Source organism: Suncus etruscus, chromosome 9 (genome assembly GCF_024139225.1).
Source record: "Suncus etruscus isolate mSunEtr1 chromosome 9, mSunEtr1.pri.cur, whole genome shotgun sequence".
In the NCBI taxonomy this organism is placed as follows: Eukaryota; Metazoa; Chordata; class Mammalia; order Eulipotyphla; family Soricidae; genus Suncus; species Suncus etruscus.
In genome coordinates, this window is record NC_064856.1 from 70,991,555 (window position 1) to 71,006,352 (window position 14,798).

The 14,798-nt window shown below is 35.6% G+C and overlaps 1 protein-coding gene across 3 annotated transcripts in view; it reads left to right on the forward strand.

Moving 5' to 3' along the window:
* Positions 1-14,798, forward strand: part of PRMT3 (protein arginine methyltransferase 3) — a 130,692-nt gene that overhangs the window by 55,253 nt on the left and 60,641 nt on the right. The gene's annotated exons all lie outside the window — the stretch shown is intronic.

Consider the following 14,798-nt stretch of genomic DNA (forward strand, 5'->3'; position numbering starts at 1 on the left):
CTCTAGACAGGCTTTCTACTTCCCTCATTCAGTCACATTTTGTTATGATAGTTCTCAGTGTAATTATTTCTGTGACTGCACCAAACAATCTCTGTGGTGAGCTTCATGTTGGGAGCTGGACCCTCCAGTCCTCCTCTATTTTGTCTCTGAGAATCACTACACAAATGTTTTTCATTTTTCTCAAAACTCATAGGTGAGTGAGACCATTCTGTGTTTATCTCTCTCCCTCTGACTTATTTCACTCAGCATAATAGATTCCATATACATCCATGTATAGGAAAATTTCATGACTTCATCTCTTCTGACGACTGCATAATATTCCATTGTATATATGTACCATAATTTCTTTAGCCATTCATCTATTGAGGGGCATCTAGACTGTTTCCAGAGTCTGGCTATTGTAAACAACGTTGCAATGAATATAGGTGTGAGGAAGGGATTTTTGTATTGTATTTTTGTGTTCCTAGGATATATCCCTAGAAGTGATATAGCTAGATCATATGGGAGCTCAACCTCCAGTTTTTGGAGAAATCTCCATAGTGCTTTCCACAAAGATTGGACTAGACGGTATTCCCACCAGCAGTGAATTAAAGTTCCTTTCTCTCCACATCCCCACCAGCACTGCTTGTTCTCATTCTCTGTGACGTGTGCCAATCTCTGTGGCGTGAGATGGTCTCTCATAGTTGTTTTGATTTGCATCTCCCTGATGATTAGTGATGTGGAGTATTTTTTCATGTGCCTTTTAGCCATTTATATTTCTTTTTAGTCAAAGTGTCTTTTTTGATGGGGTTAGATGATTTTTTTCTTGTAAAGTTCTGACAGTGCCTTGTATATTTTGGATATTAACCCCTTATCTGATGGGTATTGGGTGAATAGTTTCTCCCACTCAGTGGGTGGCTCTTGTATCTGGGCATAATTTCCTTTGAGATGCAGGAGCTTCTCAGCTTAATATGGTCCCATCTATTTATGCTTCCACTTGTTTGGTGAGTGCTGTTTCCTCCTTAAAGATGCCTTTAGTCTCAATGTCATGGAGCATTTCACCTACATGTTGTTCTATATATTTTATGGTTTCAGGTCTGATATCTAGGTCTTTAATCCATTTGGATTTTACCTTTGTACATGATGTTAGCTGGAGGTCTAAGTTTGCAAGTGGCTAGCCAGTTGTGCCAACACCACTTATTGAAGAGGCCTTCCCTGTTCCATTTAGGATTTTTTGCTCTTTTATCAAAAATTAGGTGACGATATGTCTGGGGAACATTCTCCGAGTACTCAAGCCTGTTCCACTGATCGGAGGGTCTTTCTTTATTCCAATACCATGCTTTTTTTTGATAACTATTGCTTTGTAATACAGTTTAAAGTTGGAGAAAGTAATACCTTCCATATTCCTTTTCCCAAGTATTGCTTTAGCTATTCGTGGGTGTTTATTGTTCCAAATGAATTTCAGAAGTATTTGATCCACTTCTTTGAAAAATGTCATGGGTATCTTTAGAGGAATCACATTAAATCTGTACAAAGCTTTGGGGAGTTTTGTCATTTTAATGATAGTAATTCTGCCAATCCAAGAGCAGGGTATGAATTTCCATTTCCGTGTGTCTTCTCTTATTTCTTGTAGCAGGGTTTTATAGATTTTTTTGTATAGGTCCTTCACATCTTTAGTCAAGTTGACTCCAAGGTATTTGAGTTTGTGTGACACTAATGTGAATGGTGTTGTTTTCTTAATGTCCATTTCTTCCCTATCATCATTGGTGTATAAAAAGGCCATTGATTTCTGTGTGTTAATTTTATAGCCTGCTACATTGCTATATGCATCTATTGTTTCTAAAAGCTTATTGATAGTCTTTAGGGTTTTCTAAGTATAGTCTCATGTCATCTGCGAACAGTGAGAACTTGACTTCTTCCTTTCTATCTGGATTCCCTTGATATCTTTTTCTTGCCTAATCACTATAGCAAGTACTTCCAGTACTGTGTTGAATAGGTGTGGTGAGAGGGGGCAACCTTGTTTTGTACCAGAGTTTAGAGGGAAGGCTTTCAGTTTCTTTCCATTGAAGATAATATTTGCTATTGGCTTGTGATAGATGGCCTTGACTAGATTGAGAAAGGTTCCTTTCATTCCCATCTTGCTGAGAGTGTTGATCAAGAATGGATGTTGGACCTTATCAAATGCTTTCTCTGTGTCTATTGATATGATCATGTGATTTTTATTTTTCTTCCTGTTGATATTGTGTATTATGTTGATGGATTTACGAATGTTAAACCATTCTTGCATTCCTGGGATGAAACTTAACCTACTTGATCATAGTGAATGATCTTCTTTTTTTTTTTTTTTTTTTGATTTTTGGTTTTTGGGTCACACCCGGCAGTACTCAGGGGTTTACTCCTGGCTCCATGCTCAGAAATCGCTCCTGGAAGGCAAGGGGGACCATATGGGGTGCTGGGATTTGAACCAATGACCTTCTGCATGAAAGGCAAACACTTTACCTCCATGCTATCTCTCCAGCCCCTGAATGATCTTCTTGATAAGGCATTGAATTCTTTTTGCCAGAATTTTATTGAGGATCTTTGCATCTGTATTCATCAAGGATATTGGTCTGTAATTTTCTTTTTTGGCTGTATCTCTGTCTGGTTTTGGTATCAAGGTGATATTGGCTTCATAGAAGCTGTCTGGAAATGTTCTCGTTTTTTCGATTTCATGAACGAGCCTGACCAGGATTGGTAGTAGTTCCTCTTGAAAAGTTTGAAAGAATTCATTAGTGAATCCATCTGGGCCTGGGCTTTTCTTTTTGGGGAGACATTTGATTACCATTTTAATTTCCTCAATAGTGATGGAGGTGTTTAGATATGTTGCATCCTCCTTGTTCAACCATGGAAGATTATAAGATTTTAAAAATTTATTCGTTTCTTCCAGGTTCTCATGTTTCGTGGCATAAAGTTTCTCGAAGTAATCTCTGATTACCCTTTGAATCTCTGCACTATCTGTAGTGATATCCCCCTTTTCATTTCTAATAATCTTGTTTATTTTTTCAAAGAACCAACTTCTGCTTTAATTGTTCTTTCGGATTGTTTTTTGGGTTTCCACTTCATTGATTTCTGCTCTAAGCTTTGTTATTTTCTTCTGTCTCCCTATTTTTGGTTCCTTTTGTTGATCATTTTTTAATTTTCTGAGCTGTGTTGGTAGGCTATTCAGGTATGCCCCCTCTTCTTTTCTGGTGTGTGCTTGTGCTTGCAAAGCTATAAATTTTTCTCTCAGTACTACTTTTGCTGTGTCCCATAGATTTTGATGATTTGTATCTCCATTGTCATTTGTTTCCAGGAAAGTTTTAATTTCCTCTTTGATTTCATCACAAACCCATTGGTTGTTCAGTAGCAAGCTATTTAGTTTCCAGTTTTTAAAGTTTTTCTTCTGTATGCCTTTGTAGTTCACATCTAATTTCAGAGCTTTATGATCAGCAAAGGTAGCCTGCAAAATTTCTGTCCTCTTAATTTTATAGAGATATGTTTTATGTACCAGCATGTGGTCTATCCTGGAGAATGAGCCATGTGCACTGGAGCAGAATGTGTATCCAGATTTCTGAGGATGGAGTGTCATATATATATCTACTAGGCCTCTTTCTTCTATTTATTTTCTCAGGTCTAATATATTTTTGTTGGGTTTCAGTCTGGTTGACCTATCAATTATTGTGTTATTACTGATGTCCTCTTTCAAATTTGTCAATAGTTGTATTAGATATCTTGCTGGTCTCTCATTAGGTTCGTATATATTTAGTATTGCGATTTCTTCCTGCTGTACATATCCCTTGATTAGTACGTAGTGTCCATCTTTGTCCCTTACAACTTTTTGAGTCTAAAGTTTGCGTCATCAGATATTAATATGGCCACCCCAGCTTTTTTAATTTGCTTTAATTTTTTATTTGCTTGAGGATTTTCCTCCAGCCTTTGATTTTGAGTTTATGTTTGTTCTGATTATTCAGGTGTGTTTCTTGTAGGCAGCAGGTTGGATTCATCTTTTTGATCCATTTCGCCACTCTGTGTCTCTTAATTGGTCTATTTAATCCATTGACATTGAGAGAGATGATTGTCATGTGGGTTAATGCCATATTTATTTATAAGATTGTTGTGTCTGTTGGTCTTTCTTGTCTTAAAGTAGGCTTTTCAGTTTCTCCTTTAAGGCTGGTTTTGTATCTGTAAAATTTCTGAGCTGTTGTTTATCCGTGAAGCTATGGATCCTCCTTCAAACCTGAACGTGAGTTGGGCTGGGTACATTATTCTAGGTGAAGTCTCCATTTCATTCAGACTTGTCACAATATCCCACCACTGTCTTCTGGCCTTGAGGGTTCCTTGTGACATGTCTGTTATAAATCTTAAGAATGCTCCTTTGAATGTAATTTCCCTTTTGGATCTTGCTGCTTTCAGTATTCTGTCCCTATCTGTGGGATTTGTCATTGTGACTAGGATGTGTCTTGGGGTGCTTTTCTTTGGGTCTCTTTTAGCTGGTACTCTTCTGCCATGCAGGATTTGGTTGCACACAGTCATCATCTCTGGGAGTTGTCTGTAATGATGTCCTTGATTGTTGATTTTTTCCTGGGGATTCTCCTCCTGTGTTTCTGGGACTCCAATGATTCTTTTGTTTCTGTTGAATTTATTGAACATTTCTATTTTCATCTGTTCAAAATCTTTGAGTATTTTTCCCATTGTTTGTTCATTTGCTTTGAGATTCTTTTTCAGTCTCTTCTGTTGTATGGAGTTATTATGCCTCTCATCTTCCAGCTGACTAATTTTGTCTTCAGCTGCTATTACTGTACTGGAGAGGCTTTCCATAGTGTTTTGCATTAACACTACTGCATTTTTCAGTCCTATTATTTCAGTTTGGAGTTTTCTGATTTCCATATTTGTGGTCTGTTCAGATCGATCTATGCTCCCTTTGAGTTCCATGAACATCTTCCATACCTTCACTCTAAACTCCCTTTTCGAGAGGTCAATGAGGTGGTTGGCACTTTTTGACTCATCAGAGCTGCCATCCTCATACTCCACGCATGCAGTTGTCCTTCGTTGTTTCCTCATTGTCACCCTTTAATTGTGATTCTGTATATTGCAATGGGGTTCTTATTATATAAGAAGTGTTTTATGTTTTATTTATTTTCCCCTGTGTACTTTTTGGATGGACCCAGGGATCACAAAGCAGCTTCAGATGTGGTCCTCGAAAACAGTCTGCCGTACCCAAGGCAGGTAGGGGATCATAGAGCTGTGAACTGATCCACTCCTACCTTCAGTCAGAATCTGGAGAGCTCAGCTCCCTGTGTTCCTCTTAGATGGACCCAGGGATCACCAATACACACTGTATTTTAATGTTATTGTATGCAATCCTTATTGTAGCTCTTTTAGATTCTTGAGGTTTTAGAAACATATTTCAGAAGTTTCCTGGATGTTACCTTTTTAATGAACAAGTCTTGAATTTCTTTTTTTTTTTCTACTATGATATAATTTATAGTTGTTTTTAAATCATAAAATGGTGATTTACAAAACTGTTGATTTCAGACATTCAGTATTCCAAGTTTACACCCACCACTGGTGTTAGCATCCCTCAAGCAATGTCCCAAGGTCCCCTTTTCTCACCATATCTCCTTAGCAATTGAATGTCTTTATTAAACTTAGATCTTCCAGGTTCTATATTCATGTTTTTCTCACCATTCTTTGTTATTTGTCTTCTAAAGTGCATTTTAAGTAATCTCATTCCTGCCTTGAGTTCTAGGAAAAATTCAGAAAAAAAATTTAAACCTCTGTCAATGATATTTATTGATCTTACTGAAAGACTGACAGCAACTTAATACATTTAAATTGAATTTGCCATGAAATTCATTAACTCAGAGCATGTGATAAATGAGGTTACAGTTGATGAAACAGTGGCATGGCTATTTCCTTCCCATTATGTGGGATTGAGGATTCAGAAGTCTATTTTGTTTTTACATATTTGGTGGTTAATATTAGAATTTAGATAATCTGGTGGCATAATAAAAGAAGTCAATGCTTCATTTCCTCAGCAGTAGTGTTGTATTACTAGTTTGCAGAATAAAAAAGAAAAAAAAATCTAAAAAGAGTTACAAAAGTGATTTTGCCTTTGTGTTTTAGTATTTCTTGATAAATATACCCAGTAAGTCTGAAATTTTCAAATGTATTTAACCTACTGCCCCCCTTTTCAGAAAAAATTATTTGGTGCCCCCCACAAAATCTACCTTTTGAAAACAAGTCTCCCCCCAACTCCTTCTTTTCTTACCTATTGTACTCACAGTACTACCCCTGTAGAACATTCTAGTACCTAGCTATTAGAATCTTCTTTAATCTGCTTCAAATGTGAAATAATTTTTTAAAATGTTTTTCTGAGGACCAGAGTGATAGCACAGAGGTATGGCGTTTGCCTTGCATGTGGTTGACAAGGGATGGACATGGGTTTGATTCCTGGCATCTCATATGGTTCCCAAGCCAGGAGCAATTTCTGAGAGCATAGCCAGAAGTAACCCCTGAGTGCCGCTGGGTGTGGCCCAACCCCCCACCCAAGTTTTGGTAAGCAATTAGTAATGTAAATATTTTAAAAGAATGAATCACAGGAAAAAGAAATGATTTATATAAGATTGAAGGGATCACAATTTTATTTTTGTATGAATTTTGGTTTGATTTGTGTTGTTTTTATTATGTCATGGAAGAAAGGTTAATTTTCTCCTTGATATCTATCACCAGTCTTTTCTATGATACTTTTTAGGAACCACTTTCTGCGAACCACTTTCTGCTGTTGCTACTAGTAAAAATCATTTTGTAAAATTAATAAGAGGGTGTATTTTTTGTTATGATTAGAATTTATTTTCTTACAAATAGGAGACATTTACAATAGACTGATTAAGCATGTATTCATAAAAAGGAATTCATGTACAATGAAGAAATTTTTTGATTTACCAGTTACTATTAATTTTGGAAAAAGTCAGAAGTTTTTAAATACCTTATTATTATTATTACTATTATTATTATTATTATTATTATTATTATTATTATTATTATTTGTTTTGGGCCTCACCTGGCGGTGCTCAGGGGTTACTCCTGGCTGTCTGCTCAGAAATAGCTCCTGGCAGGCACGAGGGACCATATGGGACACCGGGATTCGAACCAACCACCTTTGGTCCTGGATCAGCTGCTTGCATGGCAAATGCCGCTGTGCTATCTCTCCGGGCCCAATACTTTATTTTTTTTTTATGATGAAGCACATTCTGTTTATTCATTTATTTTCAGTCACCATGAAATTACTGTTACTCATGATTGAATTTCAAGCATACAGAGTTTTACTAGTTCATTTTCTTCCTGTAATGCCTCTTCACAGCCCCCATTTACCTCCCAACCACCAGTCTGCTTTTATGAGAAGCTATTTTTGCACTGTGGTTTGTAGTACTGTTCTGATAAGTTTCATATGTAATATTTTACCAACTTTAAGTGCCATACTCCTGCTGGTTGAATGCTTCTCCTGACCAGATTTATTAAATACTACTACTATTTTAGCTGACTAAACTTTTAATTGTTATCATGAATTATGTTGTGTTTAACATTCAATCAACCAGGAAATGAAAAGGAAAACTAAGAAAATTTTTAATTTTATTAATGGCTATTTTACAATTAGAATTTTACAATTAATTTTACAATTACAATTCTAATTTTACAGTTAGAATTAAAAGGTTAATATTGTTTTTAATTTTTTTTTTTGGTTTTTTTTTGGGGGGGGGCCACACCCGGCAGTGCTCAGGGGTTACTCCTGGCTGTCTGCTCAGAAATAGCTCCTGGCAGGCACGGGGGACCATATGGGACACCGGGATTCGAACCAACCACCTCTGGTCCTGGATCGGCTGCTTGCAAGGCAAACGTCGCTGTGCTATCTCTCCGGGTCCTGTTTTTAATTTTTAATTAAAAATTAAATGGGAAAAATTTTAAAAAATAAATGGGATAAAAAGGTTTCAGGATGATAATAGGATATAAGCACTTTATACCCTAACAAAAATTAGGAAAGGGGATCAGAAGACAGGTAGGAGGAAATGTGGATAGATTAGCTACTTTATCTCAATTAACAGTGATTCATGTACTACTTAAAGCTGATAAACTAAAAGAATCATAAGTGTACTTAGTATTTCATGGGTAATATGAAGTTGATACTAATTAAATTTGAATGGTGAACTTTATAGTGATTACATGACTATAAACTTCAAATCACATAGTTAAATACCAAAAGGGCAACCAGAATTTTATTACATGTAAATTATATCTCAATAAAGTGAATTGAGAACAAGTGGCATGTCTTACTTTCTTTAGGTCATATGAATTATGATTTGATATTTAACTTTCATTAAAAATACATAATGCCTGTATTGACTATGCTCATCTCTTTGCCTTTGTCTCCTTTAAATTAAAAAAAATAAATAGTTGACACTGGAACAAAAATAAGTTTGAACTGTATAAAAACACTAACAGAATATTTTTTCTCTATCTTTGGGTTCTAATACACATTTAACTAACCAGCAAATGTGACTTGATTACTTCTTGGAGATTTTATAACTAGTGTGGTCTACTATAATGGGACTTAAGTTTTCATGAAATTTCTTATCTGCATGGAATAGGGGTGTCAGAAGTTAAGGTGGGATGTTGACTTTGTTGATTAGTGGTCAACTGTAATACAATATTAAAAAGAGGGAAAGATAATGTCTGTATTTTTCCCATAAAAATCAGACCATATAAACAACTACTTAAAAAAAACAAAACAAAATTGAACAAAAAAGATAACATTAAATGGTAACTTTATGGTAAATAAAAATTTCTCTTCCATGTAAGTAAACGGGCTAAACTCATCTGTAGAAAAAAATTCAGATCGGATCACAAAAGAAGACCCAACTCTACTTATAGAAATTCTACACCAAAAGTAAAGTAGCATAATTATGAAACTTGTAACTTAAAAGGATGAAGACTCATGCAAGTTAAAAAAATATGGTAGGCATTATATTGATACTATTGGGATCACATAGTGTGTATAGTTGCTAATAAAAATTGGATTTGGGGCCAGAGCGGTGGCACAGGCAGTAGGGTGTTTGCCTTGCACATGCCTGACCTGGGGCAAACCGCTATTCATTCCCCCAGCGTCCCATATGATCCTCCAGGCCAGGATCGATTACTGAGTACATAGCCAAGAGTAACCCCTAAACCCCCGAGTGTCACCGGGTGTGACCTAAAAACCAAAACAAAAAAAACAGAAAAACAATTTAGGACTAAGAAGCTAAGCATAAATATGTTTCTGGATAATGAAAAGGTTTTTAGGTTAAATACAACATAATTCTTTTTAAAAAGGGAAAATAATAATCAGAACTTGTTCATAACAAAGTATATCTCAACTGAAAGTTTGTATCATGTTTAATGGGAATATGTGGAAAGCATTTCCTCTAAAGTCAAAACAAGATTTTAATTATTTTAATTGGATTTTAATTATTGTATAATTAGACATGTACCAAAATAACAGTGTAATCAGAAGAGAAAACAAATAACAAAACTTGGAAGTATATGCATGTATAAACATGCATGCACCTCAGTACTTAGGGATAAATCCAGACCTTGCTTTAAGGACCAGGCAGTGCTAAGGCACTAGCCCTTATAGCTATTTCCTCTACCCAGTTTTATTTTAATTATAGTTTAGTTCTTAAGTCGTTTGAGACTTATGACCCTGCAAATTAATCCATTTATAACCAAGGCAGGAGAACAGTGCATGTTGTTGTTGTTTTTTTTTAATTTAGTCACCATGAAATTAGTTATTTGTGATTGGGTTTCAGTGTTTTAACACCAATCCCTTCACTATTGTCTACTTCCATCCACTAATGTCCCCCAAATCCCTATATGTATATTTTTTTTCCACTGTGGTTTACAGTACTGTTGCTGATAGACTTTTTCAACCTTTCTATACCTGTGTACCAGCATTGGCCACAGACCTGTGGATGAAGACCACTGATTTAAGTATCAAGTTAGCAATGGTGTTGATATTTATGGTTTTTTTGTACAATTACTGCAACTCATTACCACCAAAATTTCCAAGACTCCACTAGTATCCTTGTATAACTTCTAGTCCATCTCTTCGTTCTCCCCCACAACCCCACATACACATCCTCTTGCCCTGTGTGGTAGTCTTAGTTTTGTAATCCAAGGCATCTGAGCACAGAGCCGGGAACAGTCCCTGATCACTTGCTGGGTGTGACTCAAAAACAAGCAATCAAAAACTTTGAAAAACTTTTTATAGTACCAAGATTCTAAAATTTTAATCCCAATCAACAGAATTGGATTTTTAATAAAAAATAAATAAAATAGGGGTCTGGAAAGATAGTACAGTGGGTAAGACGCTTACTGCTTTTCATATGGCTGACCCATGTTCTATCTCCTGCACCCCATATGATCTGACTAGCTCCCCAAGAATGATCCCCTTAGCATTGCTAGGTATGGCCTAAAATAAAATATTTTTTAAAAAGCTTAACCTATATCATTGTACATTGTAAATTTGAAATGAGTCCAGAGTGAAATGCAAAAGTATACAGTATAGATAAACACAGTTTTCTAGAAACTTGTAAAAAGGGTACTTTGTAAATAACTTAAATTCATAAGCCTTAGAGAAAACTTCAGAGATACGATTATTTCTAAATAAACTTCTGAGTGACAGAATGTTCCATAAGCAAAGTTACAGGAGATTCAACTGTAGATTGCACTATATTATAAATGTTCATTATCAACAAAAAGCTAATCTCTAAAATATAAATCCTACAAAGAAATAAATCCAAGAGAAAATTGGCTGAAGAATCGAATGACATCTTGCCAAAAAAAAAAAAATACAAATAATCTCCTAAATGTGTTCACAATCTCTATCTTTAAGAATGTTCCATTTAAGAAATACTTATCCTATTCCCACAACACAGAATTTTTCTTTCCTTCTTGAAGTATTAACTTTTACATTTTGATTAATGGCTCATTTTAATTTAATTTTTATGTATAAAATGAGGGTCAAGGAAATGTTCTAGTACTCTTTGCTGAAATTATTATTCTTTCCTATAAACTGCTTGACACCTTTGTTGAAAATTAATCAGCCGTGTTATGAGTAGGTCTGTTTTTGTGTGCTGTTCATTCAGTCTGTAAGTCTGGCCTTTTATCAGTTTTTTATTGTTTTAATTACTGTATTTAGTCCTGATGTTAGTTGAAAATGCCTCCACCTTTGTTTTTATTATAACCTTTATTGAGACCAATGTGAATTACAAGTCTTTCATAGTTATATTTAAGGTATATAGTGACACACCACCTTTTTTATTTTTAAAAATTGCTTTGTATTTTGTTTATTTCTGTGAGAAAAAAGGAGAGACGATATGTATGTAGTGAGGTTTTGGACTTAAAAGCAGTTGCTACTAAATACTAATTCCTCTCCTGTGCTGCATCAGGTAAATATGAGATTAGATTTATATCTCATAAAAGACTTTTATTTTAAACATTGCAGTATTAACACCTACCTTGACTTTTTTTTTTTTTTTTTTTTTTTTTTTTGTGGTTTTTGGGTCACACCCGGCAGTGCTCAGGGGTTATTCCTGGCTCCAGGCTCAGAAATTGCTCCTGGCAGGCACGGGAGGACCATATGGGACGCCGGGATTCGAACCGATGACCTCCTGCATGAGAGGCAAACGCCTTACCTCCATGCTATCTCTCCGGCCCCATAGTACTTGACTTTTGCATTGCTTATCTCATTGTAATCACTGACACTGGTTCATAGTATTTACAGTTTTTTAAAAGTGTCTAAATTCACTCTCCTTCAGATCTTATTTCACATCTTGGCTTTTTAAATATAATATAATAGTATAAACTTATTGATCTTGTAAATGATTTTATTTAAAACATAGTATACAGAGTGGCCAGTGTGAAAGTCAAGCAAAGGGAAATGAGATAAAACAGTAGACAGCATAGAGAGCACCCAGAGCTTGGCTTGTTTACTATAGCACCCTGCCAATATTCCTGCAGGATACTAAGGTAGGGGAGCTTCTGAGTCTCTTGGTCAGGAATAAACTTGCTGTTGTCCATCTGATCAAAAGCTTTCATCCACTTTGAGAAATTTATATTAAAATGACTTGGCCATAGTGATAGTAACAGCAGGTAGGGATTTGCCTTGCTTGTTGCCAACCAGAGTTCAAACTCTGGCATCTTCATATGGTTCCAGGAACAAGCCAGAAGTGATTTCTCAGGTTCCCCTGAGCACAGTCCAGAAACTATGGTCCAAAAAACTAAATGAGATAAATTAATACTAAAATGACATAGAAAGTCTAGGTCAGTGATAGAACTTGCCTTAGATGAATGAGGCCATGGGATCTGTTCCTGGAAATGTCTGGTCATTTGATCATTGCAGGAGCAACCCCACACACAATAAACTGATAGAACACTTTGAGCATCCTTGAGTCTGCCTCCCCCGTAAAAAATAAATAAATGACAGGATAAAAGTGAATATATTAAAAAATGTATCAGAAGCTCATAGGAGATGGTAGAGAGTAATGCAACAGTAGAAAGAACTTACCTATCTAGAGACAATTATAGTGTTATTTTTAATTCATCATTTTTCTTTGCATTTGAAAACAACTTTCAGTTGCATATTGTATTCCCAGAAGTAATGCAGTATAGGGTAGACTCTGATAGTGACCTCCCTCATGTTGTTGCAAGGTATCTATAAATTAAATTGGTTAGTTGCATTTTAGTTACATTTTAGCTTAGCTAGGCTATAATGGATCTAGTCACTTCTTATAATAGTAATATTGGACATATATTCCTGCTTGCAAAGAAGTACTTATTTTTGATTTTCCTAACTAAATTAAAATTTAATTTTGAAGCTTATTAAACTCCCCAAACAACCTGCTAACTTAGTGATTTAGTACCTTTCCTTTAGTACATATCAAGCATTTTATCATTGATTTAATTTGGCCAGGGTCTGTGTTTACATATGTGTAAAGAGCACTTTAACTTGAGTTAACACTTTTCTTGTTCTCAATTTTATTATTCTCTAGTTATTTAAATGCCAACTATGATATTGGTGTTTAGTTGATATTTATGTATCTCAGTCTTTTATTTAGTGTCTAAAAGTTTGTGAGGCATTTCTAAGGAATAAAGGATTTCCTGTTTTTATCTGTTCACCATGTGTGCTGTACTGGTGACAAATGAATTCTGGGCAGTGAATCGAGAAGGACACAGATGTCAAAGCCATGAATTTATAAATGGTCTGTTTAAGAGTGTGCTTTTGTCCAATCAGCACTTTGTTAATTTCACCTACAAGAAGAAATAATTACTCAATTTTGCTTCTATCTGACAAAAATCAAATGACAAATGTGTCAGAATGAGAAGGTAAAGGGTTAGCCAGAACTTTGGCAAGTAGCCCAAAATTTTAGACAGCTGTGAGAAGGTGGATAGAGAATCAAATTGGCCTATAATATTAATTACATGTAATTTATGAATATTCATGACCTTACAATCTTAAATAGAAAACATATAAATTCTGATAGCTATAAGAACTATTTATTTTTTGTATTTTTGTAAAATATAGAGAAAATTATTACAACTCTAAAAATTGGCAAAATCCTATTTCTCTTTAATTTTTTCTTTATTTTTATTTCTTTTATTTTTCAATTTATTTTTTATCTTTATTTTGGGGCCATATCCAGCTGTGCTCAGGGCTTATTTCTGGCTCTGTGCCAGAAGTCACTCTTAACAGGGCTGGCGGAACTATATCAGGTGTTGGGAATTGAACCCAGGTTGGCCACAAGCAAGGCAAGCACCCTACTTTGTATCGTCTTGCCTTTAATTTTTCTTGCGACCATCATATTTTAAAACTTTAAAAAATGTATTTTAGTACAAGAGCCTGAGTGATAGTATGTGAGTAGGACTTTGTCTTGCATGCAGCTGAACTGAGTTTGATCTCTAGTACCCATATTGTTTTCCAAGTCCTCCAAGAATGAGCCTTGAGTGCAGAAGAACCAAGAGTAACCCATGAGCATTGCCATTTGTGACCAAAACCAAAATTTTTTTATTTTTAATTTCCATACATATTTTTTACAAATTATAAAAAGTTGTGTTACTAGTACAGCAGATTTCTTTTGTGATACTAATGTTAATAAGTTCTGATAAACCACTGCCATCGGACCAGCCTACAGCATATTTCTTGATACAAAATCAAAGACAGCTTTTTTCATAAAAGGTCAAATAGTGGGGCCGGAGAAATAGCATGGAGGTAAGGCGTTTGCCTTTCATGCAGGAGGTCATCGGTTCGAATCCCGGCGCCCCATATGGTCCCCTGTGCCTGCCAGGAGCTATTTCTGAGCCTGGAGCCAGGAATAACCCCTGAGCACTGCCGGGTGTGACCCAAAAACCAAAAAAAAAAAAAAAAAAAAAAAAGGTCAAATAGTAAGTCTTTTCAACTTTGTAGACTAAACTTTATTTCCAATTGCTTAAGTCTTTCTATTTCTGTAATATAACTTAGATTTAGACTATTAGTGGAGAAAATGCTTGTTGGTGGGGTTCGAATCTAACTTCTTTTATTAAAAAAAAATCAGAGGGCCGGAGAGATAGTATGGAGGTAAGACGTTTGCCTTTCATGCAGAAGGTCATCAGTTCCAATCCAGCTTCCCATATGGTCCCCTGTGCCTGCCAGGAGCAATTTCTGAGCATGGAGCCAGGAGTTTCCCCTGAGCACTGCTGGGTGTGACCCAAAAACCACACACAAAATAACC